At 42.0% G+C, this 14482-nt stretch overlaps 1 protein-coding gene across 3 annotated transcripts in view; it reads right to left on the bottom strand.

Moving 5' to 3' along the window:
- Positions 1-12776, bottom strand: part of FAM135A (family with sequence similarity 135 member A) — a 79287-nt gene extending 66511 nt beyond the window's left edge. For 2 of the 3 annotated variants that reach the window (XM_079297509.1, XM_079297510.1), the window contains exon 1: positions 12335-12775. The gene's annotated coding sequence lies outside the window, so the exon portion shown is untranslated. Of the gene's footprint in view, positions 1-12334 lie in introns of all 3 variants that reach the window. The other variant, XM_079297511.1, reaches the window with a different exon arrangement.
- Between the last annotated feature and the right edge of the window lie 1706 nt (positions 12777-14482).

The following is a 14482-nucleotide window of genomic DNA, read 5'->3' as shown; positions in this document are numbered from 1 at the left end:
ACTTCAAAACACACTGCTTTACATCAGGATTTCCTAATTAATTTTTTTAAAGCTTTACAGTTATAATATTGACGTGAAATAAATAACTACACCTATAGTTAATGACCTAATTTTCATGGACTCAAGGCGAAACTTGACTATTACAATTTTCTTCACACCTGGTTTCTAAGTCTAGATTATTTCCCAGACAACCATAAGGTTGGATTCTAACAAAGCTAATGCAAGATACTTATGACATTTTAATGGGCTAGATAAACAACTAACTTAATCAGACATTAAAATTCTAGTTTTCATACTTTTTGCTTTAAATTTAGCACCAATATCTCATCTCCTATGCAGCACACTGATAACATACTCACTACTTTGAGCTGACAACTTGATTATTCCCACTGAGCACAGAAGTCATTAAGATGTTGCATTTATTTCTTTTCTTCTCCCCTATTAATAGATCATACATGTGATACAATAATTCATCTTGAACGCTTATTAGGCTTATTCCCTTCTATCCTTGCATTGGTCTTTGTCTGTTTGACAAATGACATGTTATTTCTAAGCTTCCTCATTAAAAAGTTTAACAGGAAAAGTTCTGTAAGGGCACAGTTAAAAGCTCTCTTTCTTATCAATGTGTTCTTCTGCCTCCACAACAAAAGCCCTGCTGCGAAACAGACCCCATGCTTACAGATTTCTGTATTTTTCCTCCCAGTATGGACACTAACTTCTTCTCTCTTCAGCCACCAATTTACACTAAACAAAAATTGCATCATCTCTGAGATCCCTTCTCTTCTTTCTCATTAAAATGAATTGAGCAATGGTTTCAACAGTAATTTCCACAGAAAAATGGAAACAGAACATGAACGAACCAAACCAAATGCTTTATTTGGCTTTTACAACGACCTCCCATAAAAATAAAACCCACATTTTAAAAATTATTAAAGGAGTATGAAATAGCTGGCACAAATGTGACTGGTTTTGAGTCAGAAACAGCTAAAATTGAGTGCTTTGATGATAAGCAATAGCAGTTCAGGATATGTGCTACTACATTGTGCCAGCCACTTTGTCCCACTTTGGTCCCACATACTGGTGGAGTGAGAAAAATGTTCTTCCACACATTCATGCCAAGAACCGAGAGGAGTGGACTGTGCAAATCAGCAATAAAGCTGAGCTACCTCAACAACACTGATGAAAATAAATACCTCTAAGCACAGCAGCAGTAATGTATCTAGAAATACATCTGAAAATGATGAAATATGCAGAAATAAATCTGTAAATTAATTGTTTTGCTTATATCTTTCTACTAATGAATTCACAATCTACCTATTCAGAAGAGCATTACAGGGCGGAAAGCAAAATGAAGTGCTTATATTAACAAAGTCTTTTGGAACTTTACATAAAAAGCATATAAGGATCTTACAGTAAATGGGGAAAAAATCCCAATAAATTTCAGGCTATAGTATTTTGGCTTAAAAAACAAATTTCATCGCCTAATACATTCACCTTATAAACTGCTGAAATTATGATGGATGTATCAGATAGGAATTAATAAAGTAGGAGAGGGAAGCTTATTAAAATAATTTTATTCTGTCCAATGGAATAGGTTCTTCATAAAACATTAAGGGTCTATCTAAGTGTACTTAAAACATACTTCATTTTCCTACTTACACAAAGGAAGAAGGCTCTATCTCTTCGAACTCTATGCCCCAATAATGTCATTAAAAGAAAAATAACTTTCATATGGATGGATGAATACAGCATTAAAATGTCTGCAATGACTATTAATGTCATGACTCTGCCATATTTTATGAATCAAAAGTCTCCAAAAAGAAAGTTTCAACTTCTCTCCCACCTCAAGCAAACTTGTGAATGATGACTTTTTGCAGTCCTTTGGTTTCGAGAGAAATGAAAAATAAATCTAACAGTATACGATAAGTAAATTATTTAATAGGTAATAATTCTGTATTATTGTCCTCTGTAAATAGAACAGCACAATTTACAGAGTTGAGTCATTGTTCCAATACCTGCTCTGAGGTCATTCTTTGACAAGACAGTAAATACAGTTCAGATTTGACAGGTTGATTTTGTATTGGAAGGCTTAATGCCAAACAGTTACTGTATTTCCTTCCACTGTAGGCATTAAGTTAGGGCAAATGATATATTGCATACTCTTATTAACTTAAGAAATGTGATAGCTTGGCTGCCTGATCGAAGCTACATTAGGGGATAATCTGATAGTAAATCTGATCCAAGATCAGTGGTCACAAAACTACTTCCTTGGTAGTTCCTACAGTAATAGCATTGGTGTTGATAGGCTGGATCAGCCAAGACAGAAAAACAGTGACTGTGACAGGACTTTCTTACAAATGTAAGTTCTTTCAGAAATAAACAGCAGTACTGTATCAAAAACTAAATTTTTAAACACCTAATGTTAATTACCCAATATAAAGGCAGCTGATTTGGGTATGGCTACTACATCTTTAAAAACATAATCCTTGACTTCACTTTTTTCATGGTATCACAAAATCATTAAAGTTGGAGAAGACCTCTAAAATCATCAAGTTCAACCTTTAACCTAACACTGCTATCCCCACCACTAGACCATGTCCTCTAGTGCCAACTCCACAGCTCTTTAAACACTTTCAGGGATGGTGATCTCACCACTACCCTAAGGCACCCTTTTTCAGTGATTGACAACTCTTTCAATGAACAAATTTTCCTATCTAAACTTTCCCTGACACAATTTAAAGCCATTTCCTCTCATTCTATCACCTATTACTCAGGAGAAGAGACCAACCCCATCTTGCTACACCATTCTTCCAGGTAGCTGTAGAGAGTGAGAAGGTCTTGGCTGAGCCTCCTTTTCTCCAGGCTGAACAGCCCCAGCTCCCCACAGTACTCCAGACCCTTCACCAGCTCCACTGCCCATCTCTGACTCATTCCAGCATCTCAATGTTTGTCTTGTAGTGAGGGGACCAGAACTAGATACAGGGTTTGAGATGCAGTCTCACCAGTACTGAGTACAGAGGGACAATCACTGCCCTGCCCTGCTGGCCACACTGGTGCTGATTTCCTTGTGGTTTGGCTTCCGATTTCATACCATTTTAATAAAACAAATCGAGGTAAGCATTATAACACAAAAATTTAGGTTAAAAGTTTAATTCTTTGATCTTCAGTGCAAAAACCCCCAAACTTAAAAACTGGAAATATAAAACATTGTTTTTAACTTATAACATCTGCTCACTGCCTTAATTCAACACCTACCTGAGAAAAGTAATATATTCTTATTTTGTTCTCCCTTTGTTAATGATTTTCTGATGTTCTACAAGACCCTCTCTTCAACTGACCCCTCTCCTAAGACCCTGTCTATAACTTTTCTGCTACACAAAACATGCATTAAGTTTACAATCAAATCCATATTATTCTAGTACAAAGTGCAATTTAGTTCTGGTTGAATGACACAAGTGCAAAGTTGAAGGACAATTTAGCAGACTGTCACTACAAGCAATGACCTAATGAGATCATAAAAAGTATTTCAGAATGTGCATTAAAGCTTTTCAAAAACATACTGTAGCAAACAAATACCTACATGTCAGTTTGGCCTAAGGCTTTAAGCTCTCTTGATGCTCACTTATCCTCATGCTGAACAGGTGAGGAAGAGACATACTTTTCTCTGCAACCTCAGGCAGTACCTCCAGCAGCTGATGTCTTGTACAAGTCCAAATCTAAGAGCACTAAGCTGAAACATATCTAAACTTCTAAGTTCACTTAGCTATTATGCAAACCAGTCAAGCACAAGATTCTAATGCTCTGTCCTTAACATTCCACACTCTTTTTTCTACCACTGAAGCCTAGAGCAAAACAGGTCTGACCTAACAGAAAACAAACTAATAAACAAAACACACCACTCAAGCAAACAAACAAAACAACAACAAGCCCATAAACAAATTAAACCAACTAACCCACACTCCCAATTCCCAAGGAAAAAAAAGATACAATAAAATTTAATCACTCCCTACTTTTTTTAGCTGTTTAGAAGAGAAGGGACTAAAGACAGTATGCAGAGCACTGTGTCTGCTTTTTTGACAAATGCACAGGCAAAGAAGTCTTTGCAGAAACAAGTGTCAAGTAAAGATAACACTGATCAGCACTGGTGGACAGCTGTGATGGTAGCTTGAAAAAACTGAGCAGATCTTAGTATGCACACTGTAAGAAGACTGGATGTCAGTAAGCACCCTGAGAAAACAGCACACTATGTATCAGTAGCAAAGTCTTTAAATGATACCCTTTTGCAGAATTGCTTGCACTCACAGAGCAAACAGCCATCTGCAATTGTGCTGGCAGTTGTGGGAGGCAAAAAGCCCCATAGCACCAAACCAAACTTTTACAGCTATTTTGGGGGTTACTCTCTAAGTTCTTGGTGGCTGGGGGGGAGGGGGTTGGTTAGTTTTTTGCATTTTTAACTTAAACAGGAACATTTCACTGATTTAAATACAGCATGGTTCCACAAACAGCTGCACTGATCTAACTCAGAGTATGCCTGTATTATCATCTAACCCCAAAGAGGTGAGTGAGGGCATAGCAAGAATTTAAGCCAACTTTGTCCATGAAACTACACAAAGTCTTCCACACTAGAAACCGCTTCAGAAGTTTCTGCCTCAGGTGCTAATTCACATCTTCATAGCATCAATAGATCGCCCCCTCAACACTGCCAACACAGTGCTCGTGGGACAGCATTTTAAAATTAATTAGTTACCATTTTAGAATAATCTATTTTTGCAGGGCTTGATCAGATCACTTCCTTATCCGGTTTCAAAGCACAGCTCCACAAATAGCAGTGCCATCGAGCACAGGCAAGGGAAGCGCGCAGCAGCACAGCACGGCGGCTCCCTGGCCACTTGTCCCCTCCACAAGCCACAGCCTTGGCACAGCAAAGCAAAGAAGTCTCAGTAGCAGGGTGAAAGAAACTGCCCTGTCTCACAGCTATTCCTGAGGCAATGCTTTTACCCTCCATTCCTTTCTTTGATTCACCTCAAAAGCTGGACAGTAACACCCTATCCCTGCCCCACTTCTTCCATAGAAGGACACAACCTCAGAGCCCAAGCAGCAGCTAACTTCCCCCTGCTCCACAGGACAAGCTCTGCTCTCTACTCACAGGCCTGGTTTCCCACGGAGGCAACATCTCACCTGGGAACCCTCCCTGGCACCCCAGACCATTTCCTTCCAGAAGGAGGCATGGAAGAATGGAAAGCCCAGCAGCTTCCAGCAGCTCTGTCCCAACAGGCTCAGAAACACGCTCTGCCTGCAGAGTAACCAACTGACACATCTGGTATCAGGCACAACTTTTGCTGAAGAAGGGCTCCTCTGCTCCCTGCCATGGAGGAAGAGAATGACAGGGCTGCCCTAGTCAGCACAGTCTACTCCACCTGAGCTCCACAGCCTGCAACCCTCCCTTGGAGTGATGGCATTGCTCCTCTCCCACTACAGTGCTAGAATATCTTACTGAAAAGTCCCTATTAAACAGACAAGTATAGCAGCATTAACAAATTCAGTTCCAAGATTGGATTTTGTTTATATTGCAGCTTGAAGGCTTCACGCTCCTCTTACCTCCTGCTCCTAGTGGCATTTCACTAACAGAACAATGCTGACGTGTGAGAAGCTGGTAAAAACACTGACACAAACCTAAAATGGCAAGATTCTGTTTCCAAAATAACACATGGGAAACAAAATAAATCTAATGATCACCTTTAGTAACTTCAATGGGTAGACTTGAAGGGTTACATCAAAACAAATCAGAAAACTATTTTCTGAATTAGCTTGAACCATCATCAATGCTACTTAAACAATTTTTGACAGTGTTTTGTATGGAACAGTTTTTGTTCACTCCTTTTCTCCTACCATTTACTTGTCATGTTTAGTTAGAAATTTTTGTACTAATGTTCTGTAATCATTAAATTCCTTACATGCTGCTTTCAAATTTGCTACAACTAGAACAAGCAAAACCACCCCTTAAATATAGCATAAACATTTAGGGGAAAAAAGGCCCAACAACTAGGAACCAATGTCATCAGAGGCTTTCCCTACCCTGCTGATAGCATGGCTAGTTGGTTTTCAAAACAGTTGTTGTTTTGTCTTCTCCTACCTCAGAAAGGCAAACTATACTGACTGTCCATGAAAATTCATCATTTTATATAAACTCCATCAGCTTTTACACATGTATATCAAAAGGCAAGTAACACATCTGTTAGAACTTCTAATCACAAACTCAAATTCAGCTCAAACATTAGTAGCATTAGCTGGCACTCAAACCAATTTCAGAGACGTACAATGCACCTTCCACAGCTTGTCTCTTAAGAACGTGTAAAATAAAATTAACAGCAAGTAAAAATCCAGTGGCTCAGAGCTTCTGCCCCAGCAACAAGGGCCTTCATTGAAGAAGAAGTCTAGTCTGACAGAATGGCCACAAGCTTGGAGATCTAGGTCCTGATTTCCATGTTCAGACCTAGAAGTGTCCTCACTTATTATAAGGTTTTTTTCCTCCAAGCTGTTTGACATGTAAAGCAGTAAAACATGTTTTCTGCAATCTATGCTGTATTGCTTCAGTACTTCAAATATCCTCAATACCTTGGCATGTTTTAATCTGGATTTTTTCACTGCAGTGAGGGACTGAAGGTCAGAGGTGCCTGAAAATACAGGCTCTAGAATTATCTGATAGCTCGTATAATCTAAGAATTTACCCAGAAAATATTTTAAAAACATATACATGCATTTATAGAAAGCTAGATTGGCCACATATAAAAAGACAGGCAAGCAATTATAATTAAGTTTAAAAGCACTACATAGGCAGCTACTACAGCCTCTACCACTAAAACTCAGGAGCATTAATTACACTATTTATACTGATTTTTTTATATGGAAATACACAATCATTATGCAGAAAACTCATCAAGCAATAATGGAACTGACAGCCTGGGGAGAAAGTGCAGCTTCTTCTACAGAAGCACAAAAACTTCATTTTCCTTGTAAGTTTAAATAGAAAGAAGACAGCAAATGTACTCCAAACCATTCTAACATGAAAATTGAAAGGGAAACCTTGCTTATTAACTTTAAAAAATAATCTGAAGCATAAAGAGAATTCAGGTTTTTTATAGCTAGAAAGAACAATAAAGTATTATCTCTCAATACTCTTTATGCAACAGGTAATGAGTGATTTATGGCATTGTCAGTAACAGGGATTAATTCATGAGGTCACAGCACGTGAACAAGGTTGTGATTATAGTAAGCAGACTTGCATCTGGAAAACAAGTCTGTTTATTATTTCAAAATGTCAGAGATCAAGTGAAAGCTTCCTGCAAAATTAACTGTTGAATGCTATACATTTCTTGGTAATTTGGGGGTATGGTGTGTACAGGTTTGTGATTTGTTTTACAAATAAGATTCAGCAAACCATATGCACACATACATACATATATAAATGTATAATTCTATAGCATTAGAGCTAACAAATTTTTAACTTTTCACTAGAAAGCTAAATATAGCAAAATCTGTATATTTTCCTTTTTTGTTCTGATACAAGACTTGCAATTCAGAAATGTGGACACTATTTATTTCTTTTTAGTAAAATATTGGTAAGAGAAAGTTTGTATCTTGTTTCCAACAAAACTGCTTTCACAATATAAAGTTCAAAATTCTTCACAGCAAAAATGTTCCCAATTTCAAAACATCTACAGAAAATCCATTACAAAAAAAGCACTGAAACCATCTAACAAAAAATAGAATTAATGTTGTTTCAACTTGCTTTTAGCATTTTCAACTTTTGTACCACTTGTAAGCTGAGCTCTGTGAGATTTCATTCTGTTTCTTATTTCTCTGTTCTTTTCAAGAACAATGCTGACACCAATTTCCTGCTTGAAGTAAACACAGTTTGCTCACCTGACTTCTTCGTGACACAAAACGCAGGCAAACTTATTTCCTCCCTTTCAGATTTTTTCCCTTGTATACCATTTGTGGTATACTCTTGTTACCACAAAGGTTCCACACATTGTTCTTCGAGGAAAATGATTTGTAGAACAGACTTCTACAAATATCAGCAACACCACATTACTAAATACCAACTGCTTTTGGTATAAATGAAAGCATAAACACTAAACTATGTTCATACTTCAACAGGAACTTTTTTTTTCTACACACAATACTTAATGACATGTATCCAATGAATTAATGTGTTCAAAAGGTGCTTAACAAAATGCTAGAGAAGGCCAAAATCAGCAGATGTGTAGCAAACATTAAACCATGTGTCTTGCCAAGAAGAAAACACATGGTGCATTAATATTACAGAATATAAGGACATACTTTACTACTTTGCCTAGCTGTGGCAGAAAAACATAGAACTAGCATTTTTTCAGAAGCATAGTATGATTGTAACAAGCTCAACAGAACCAAAAATGTGACTTTTGAGCGGATTTAATTAATCTCTCATTCCTGTTTTAAAGGAGCAGGATTCTGACTTATAGAATCACAGAACAGGATCATCAAAGCTGGAAGAGACCTTTAAAGATCATCATGACAAAATGTAAACCCAGCACTACCACTAACCACTGAACTGTATCACCATGATATAGGAACATATGAAACTTTTGAAGATCACATTTCCTATGCTTGTTCATTTGGAGGAATATTGAATGCAAGATTAAATAATTCATAATTCAAGAACCTCTGAATTATGCTCACAGTTAACCAAAAGAAATTAATGTGCTGATATTTGACACAGTAATACTTATTTAGGCTACAGGTTCTCTGAGCCACAGCCTGTCAGAGATAACTGACGTTCAACAACAAGCTGTCAAAACAAATACCCATTAGGAACAATGGCTGGTCAACACACAGGTGCTACTCATCTTTCCTGTCATGGAAACAAAGCATTAATGAAACTATACTTTTCCATACAGAGAAAAAGGTGAAGAGGAAAACCCACACAAAAAACTGCAACTCTCCCACCTTGGTTAACAAGAGTATATTCTGCCAAGACTGCCCCTAGGTCTGTAGGGATTGGGAGATGAAAAAGAACAAAAAGACTTCAAGACAGAAAACATGAAGTACAAGATGAAACAGTTACTAAGCAAGGATGAGAAACATTAGTCCTTTTCAAAATAACAACTTCAAACACTGAAACAAGGTCAACAGTAACAAGAATGCACAACCCTTGATAATTGATTCTCACACTGAGGTCCATCTTTGGTACGGCTTTAACTTTCACATTTGTTTGGGACAGCAACCAGACCAAGAGAGAGGCACAAGCACCAGTAGTCTCAGCATTACATTAATAAACATTTGGGCACCTGCCTCCTAGGTTGGTGTAGGCAACCAGGTACTCTCCAAAGGAAAAAAAAACCACTACAAGAGTCAGAGCTCATAAAAGGCTCCCATACCTTTACCTGCAGTTGTCCAAAACCTTGCCACTCAGAGTAATCTGCCTCTTCTTTTGCCAGGATTTGCTTTCCTATGCATCTCTCCAGCCAGACAGATGGCTGTGGTATTCATATCCCATTCTAATCACTTCCAGCAAGAAAAGCTTGCACCAAAACACCAGATTGTAACCTGGTGAGAATGAGATACTGATAGAAACATCCTGTCAAAGAGTGTTTATCATATCTCAAAACCACAACCAAGTCCAGTAGAATTTGTCAGTGTGTTTCTCAGCAGATAACTGACTAGCGAAGTCAACAAGGACTGCCAGAGTGACCAGTGGATCTGTTTTCACATCTCTTCCTGCTTGGGAACTGAATCCACATTTGTGAGAAAAAAGCACCAGAGACAGTCCTGGAACTGAGATTTGAAACCCATGTACTGCCAAGGGAAATGTTAAAACCACAACACTGCAGCGTCAGGTAACAGTGTCACATCTACCACTGGGGCTTCAGAAGAGATGCAAGGGCTTAGCTCTTCTGAAATCTGAACAGAGCTCAATGTGTTATTTTTGAGGTTTTACTTAACTCAAAACAAAAGTAAATTCTATCGCAATGGAATTAGATTGAACCAACAACTGCGTTGGTTTGTCTGGCACATTTTCAAAATCACAGTTTTGAAGACAGATTTTGGTTGCTGTGTGCACATTACTATTACTGATGACTATTCATGCCAAATCTTGTCCAGATCAGTCACATCCACCATAATTTGAATAGAAGGTAACAAACCAGTTTTATTAATAAAGTGCTAATTTAAGTCTAAAATCAGTATTTTCACTTATCAGTCAACTCTTACCAGTTGTGTAGGATTGTATTTCACATGAGGGATATTCAAACCACTCCAAAGAATGAGTTCAAATTCATATTCTCTAACTTTTGTCAATTACCAAAGGAAAGCTTATGAATTGGCTTATGCCAATTACAGGGGGGGAAATGAATGGTGGGAAAAGGAAAACAAATTGGTACATCCAAAGAAAATGCAGATTAAGATTTACAGCTCTGCTCTGACATACCAAATGCAGGTACTCAGACTGTGACTACTGGTATAATCATATGGAAGAAACAGAACAAGATCACAACTCTGTGCTTCATTCATTTAAAGTACTTGCAAAAATACAGCCAGAGTCCAGATTGTTCACTTCCTACAAAACAATTCAGTTCTAATGGGCAATGAACTGTTAAACAGAATAATAAAAACGGTGCTGGAGTACTTAATTTGTTCCTCCACAAATCCAGAATTCTTTCACTGTAAAAAAAACGTAATGTTCCAGCAAAGCAGAGATTTATTGAATGAGGTTTGGACAGTGCTATTTATCCCTTAGGAAAGGCCAAGTAATTTCATCTTCACAACCAAAATGCTAATTTGGCGTTATTTATCGGATGAAAATGTAATACATTCCCTTCCAGAATAATACAGATTCTGCAGCATTTGCTACTTGGTATCCAGTCAAGCAAACCAAAAGGTGGTGCCTGTGGATTTCACCTCGGGCTTTGCCTATTTATAAGACATTGAGCAAGTTGAAAGAACCACTTAAAAACCGAAGTAAAATCCAATAAAACAAAATAAGCATTTATGCCCACTCTACTTGATAAAATATAAGATTCAAATAGTAGCTTGTTTACTTTTCAGTCAGTAAAATCCTCTGCAACCAGGAGAAAGGGGAAGCGGGCTTAAACACATCAGCACAAATACTTCTTTGGTTGTAGTATCAACATGATTTGCAAATCCCCCAGTCACAATTTTTAAAGATCTGTTATGCTCTGCAACTACTCTTCCAAGCAGTATGCTTGCAACGTGTAATTATCAAATAAAGCTTTCGAATAGGTTCTGTTGGAAATTTTGCTCAAAATAATACAAGAAATAAACGTTATTTCCACCAGAGCGCTTACTGATCATGCAAATCCTGCCGAGCGCGCCCCGGGGTTAACTGAGCACTGACGAGGTGGTGGGGACGGTGACGGGGTGAGGAGCATCTGCGGGAGGCACGGCACGGCACGGCACGGCACGGCAGAGCACAGCACGGCAGAGCACGGCACGGCCCGGCACGGCACAGCAGAGCACGGCACGGCAGAGCACAGCACAGCTCGGCACGGCAGAGCACAGCACAGCACAGCACGGCTCGGCCCGGCCCGGCACGGCACGGCACGGCACGGCACGGCACAGCACGGCACAGCACGGCCGGAGCTGCGAGGGAACGGGCTGTTCCCGCTCGGAGCGGGAGGGCGGGAGCCGCCAGTGCCGCCCTCCGCGCACCAGGAAATAGCTGCGAGTTATTCCTAACGCTCGGCCAGCAACTTTCCACACTGCACGCAGAAAACCTGCCTTTAAGATAAATAAATAAATAAATAACGCCCTCCTTCCCCTCAACGCTGTTTCAAAGCTTGTGAGGGTCCCGTATTTCTCGGGAAAGGCACCATCGCCTCCAGCAGTTCCTAATACTACAGCCGGCCCTCGGACACTTCCCGGCGGGGACGAGCGAGACATTATTTCTGACCTATTTTCGGCGCCGGCTCGGAGCGATAAACAATCAACAGCGGCGGCGAAAGCTGCCTGGGCACAAACTTCTCCGGGGGACCACGGGCCGCCCCCGACCGGGGGAAGCTCGGGGGAAGCGTCCCCTGTCCCGCGGCCGAGCCCCCCGCCCCACCTCGGCGCCCGGCCGGCCGGGCTGCGGAGAGGCTCCCCGAGCTCTCCTGCCGGGCTCCGGGGAGGGGGAGATCAGACCGCCACAAATCCCCCGCCCGCCATGCCTGCGGCCCCGCAGACAGGCCGAGCACGGAGGGGTGCCCGCCTGCCCCAGCCCTCCGGGAGGGGACGGACGCTGTCCCGCCGCTCTGCCCGACCACCCTGCGCCCCCTCGCCGCTCCCCGGCACCGACCTGGGACACAAAGGAGCGGCCGCCGCTGCCCGCCGATCGCCCGTGCTCCCCGCGGAGTCCAGGCCGCGGCAGCACCGGGATGGCGTAGCGCAGGCATCCGACGCCAGCGCCTGCTGCTCCCGCGACGGCCCGTGCCGCCGGCGCCCGCTCTGCGCTGGGCGGGGAGGGAGGGGGGGCGCTGGGAGCCGGCCGAGCGCCGCTTCCTGCTGCCCGGCGCCGAGGGGCGGCGGTGCCGGTGCCGGAGCCGCCGCCGGGGGTGCTGCGCCGGCGGCTAAGCAGAGGCCGGTGCTAGCGGCCGCATCCTCGGCTCCCGCGCCGGGCTCTCCGTGCCGCCTCGCTCCGGCTCCGAGCGGTCTCCGGTGCGGTTCCCGCGGCGGCCGCTGCCGGCAGCGCGAGCCCCGCTGTCCCCGCGGTGCGCCCGGCCCGCGCTCGTGCTCCCTCTGCCGCCGGGCCGGGCCGCGGCTCGGCCCCTCCCGCGGCTCCGCGGGCCGGGAGAGCCCCGGTGGGGGGGACGCGAGCTTCGCCCTCGCTGCTTGGCACGGCGGCCCGCTCCCCAGGGACCCCTCGCGGCACGCTGTGGGGCGGGGCAGGCCTGCCCTCGGCCGCGCTGCCTTCCCGGTGCCGCCGTCCGGCCTGGGCGCGGGGAAAGGCTCCCGGTGCTGGGAGCAGCGGCGGGGCACCTGCCGGGGAGTGCAGCGCTGCAGGGAACGAGCCTCTGTGGGCAGGAGGTTCTCCTTTCTGTAGCAAGACTTTTTCTCAGTACGTGATACCAAAAGAGAAGTAAATCGGCTGTAAACGGCATTAATAGCGCTGGTGGTCTTTAACATCGAGGAGGAGGAATGCTGGGTGCTACTGTCTCATTAGCAAGTGCGACATGTAGTTTGAAAATTAGAGGGAGAGAAAACTATTTCAGAGAACTATTGTAAACAAAATGACTGTTTGACTGAAGAAAAAATCCTGTTCTTTCTCCCCTTCTATCTGCTTGCCTTTATCTAAAAAAAAAAAAAAATTGGATGTGAAGAAAACTTCCATAAAAATAATTTTTCAGACTCACAATGTGGGTTTCTTTCTCAATGCCAAGCCTAACCTGTAGCTGTTTTGCAGAGAGAGGAATTGAAAAGCAGACAATTTGCTTTTAATTAATGGGGTCTTTCAGTCCAGTTGGGTGGCAGCAATGTTAAATTATATGTTAGTGTTTGCATAGAATTCTTTCAATAATTTTGTCCCCAACTGATTTAGCATCCAGACATGCAAACAGAAAATTGATTGTGAAGGCAGGGAGTCAGATTGATGCTGGGTTGGGATAAATGAGAAGCTGATTGCCATGGAGTACCAAAACCAGCTTCGTGAGACATCCTTGTGAGTTCTCAGCACCTTTTGTTTCTGTGAAATCTGATTGAGATTGTACTGCGGGCAGAATCTACTGCAGGTTAAACTCATGGATATTTGAAAATTTAATTTCTGTGAAAGAGATTTCAGTTTGTGGGAGATTAATGATTTAAATGAAACTTGCGTCTGTTTTATCAGGAGCATGTGAATGTCTCAAAGCTTTTTAAAAAGGCAGTTTTGAAATTATCAGTGGCTGCCATTTTTTGGTTTTGTCCTTGGTTATTTTGGGATAGGCTTTAGTTACTGCTTTGTGGTACCACAGAGTCAATTCCAACAACCAAAAAAACCCAAAAAACCTGGAGTAGTTGTGCATCGCTGATAAAAGTCCCACCAGGCCTAAACATGCCTCAGACTTGCCTCAGAAATCCAGCAGCTTTGTACTAAAAGATGTTCAGCACCAGATCATGCCTGTGGATCTCAAAAGTCAGATTTTATTGCAGAGGTTCTGGTTGCTGAATAGTCCAGAAGCCAGCCTGACAGTTTGGATGAGTTTTTTTATATATATATCTGCACAGATAAATTCTTGTCTGGCTTGTAATTTTTTTGTTATTTTATCTCTCCTTAACCTTGGCTGGACTTCTGCTGTTAGGAGAATACATCTTGCAGACTTCTTTCCCATTAGATGGAGGAAGCATTTCTTGGTAATCGTGTTCTCCACTGATTTGAGCAGAAAACTGGCAGCTTGTTCCTATAAATGGCAGAGCTGCCATTAGAGAAACCTAATTTCCTTCATCACAAAAATCCACTTGAGAAGATGTA

Source organism: Erithacus rubecula, assembly GCF_903797595.1.
Source record: "Erithacus rubecula genome assembly, chromosome: 2".
Taxonomy (NCBI): Eukaryota; Metazoa; Chordata; class Aves; order Passeriformes; family Muscicapidae; genus Erithacus; species Erithacus rubecula.
The sequence above is the reverse complement of the archived record's forward strand: the minus strand, read 5'-3'. Positions and strand labels throughout refer to the sequence as shown.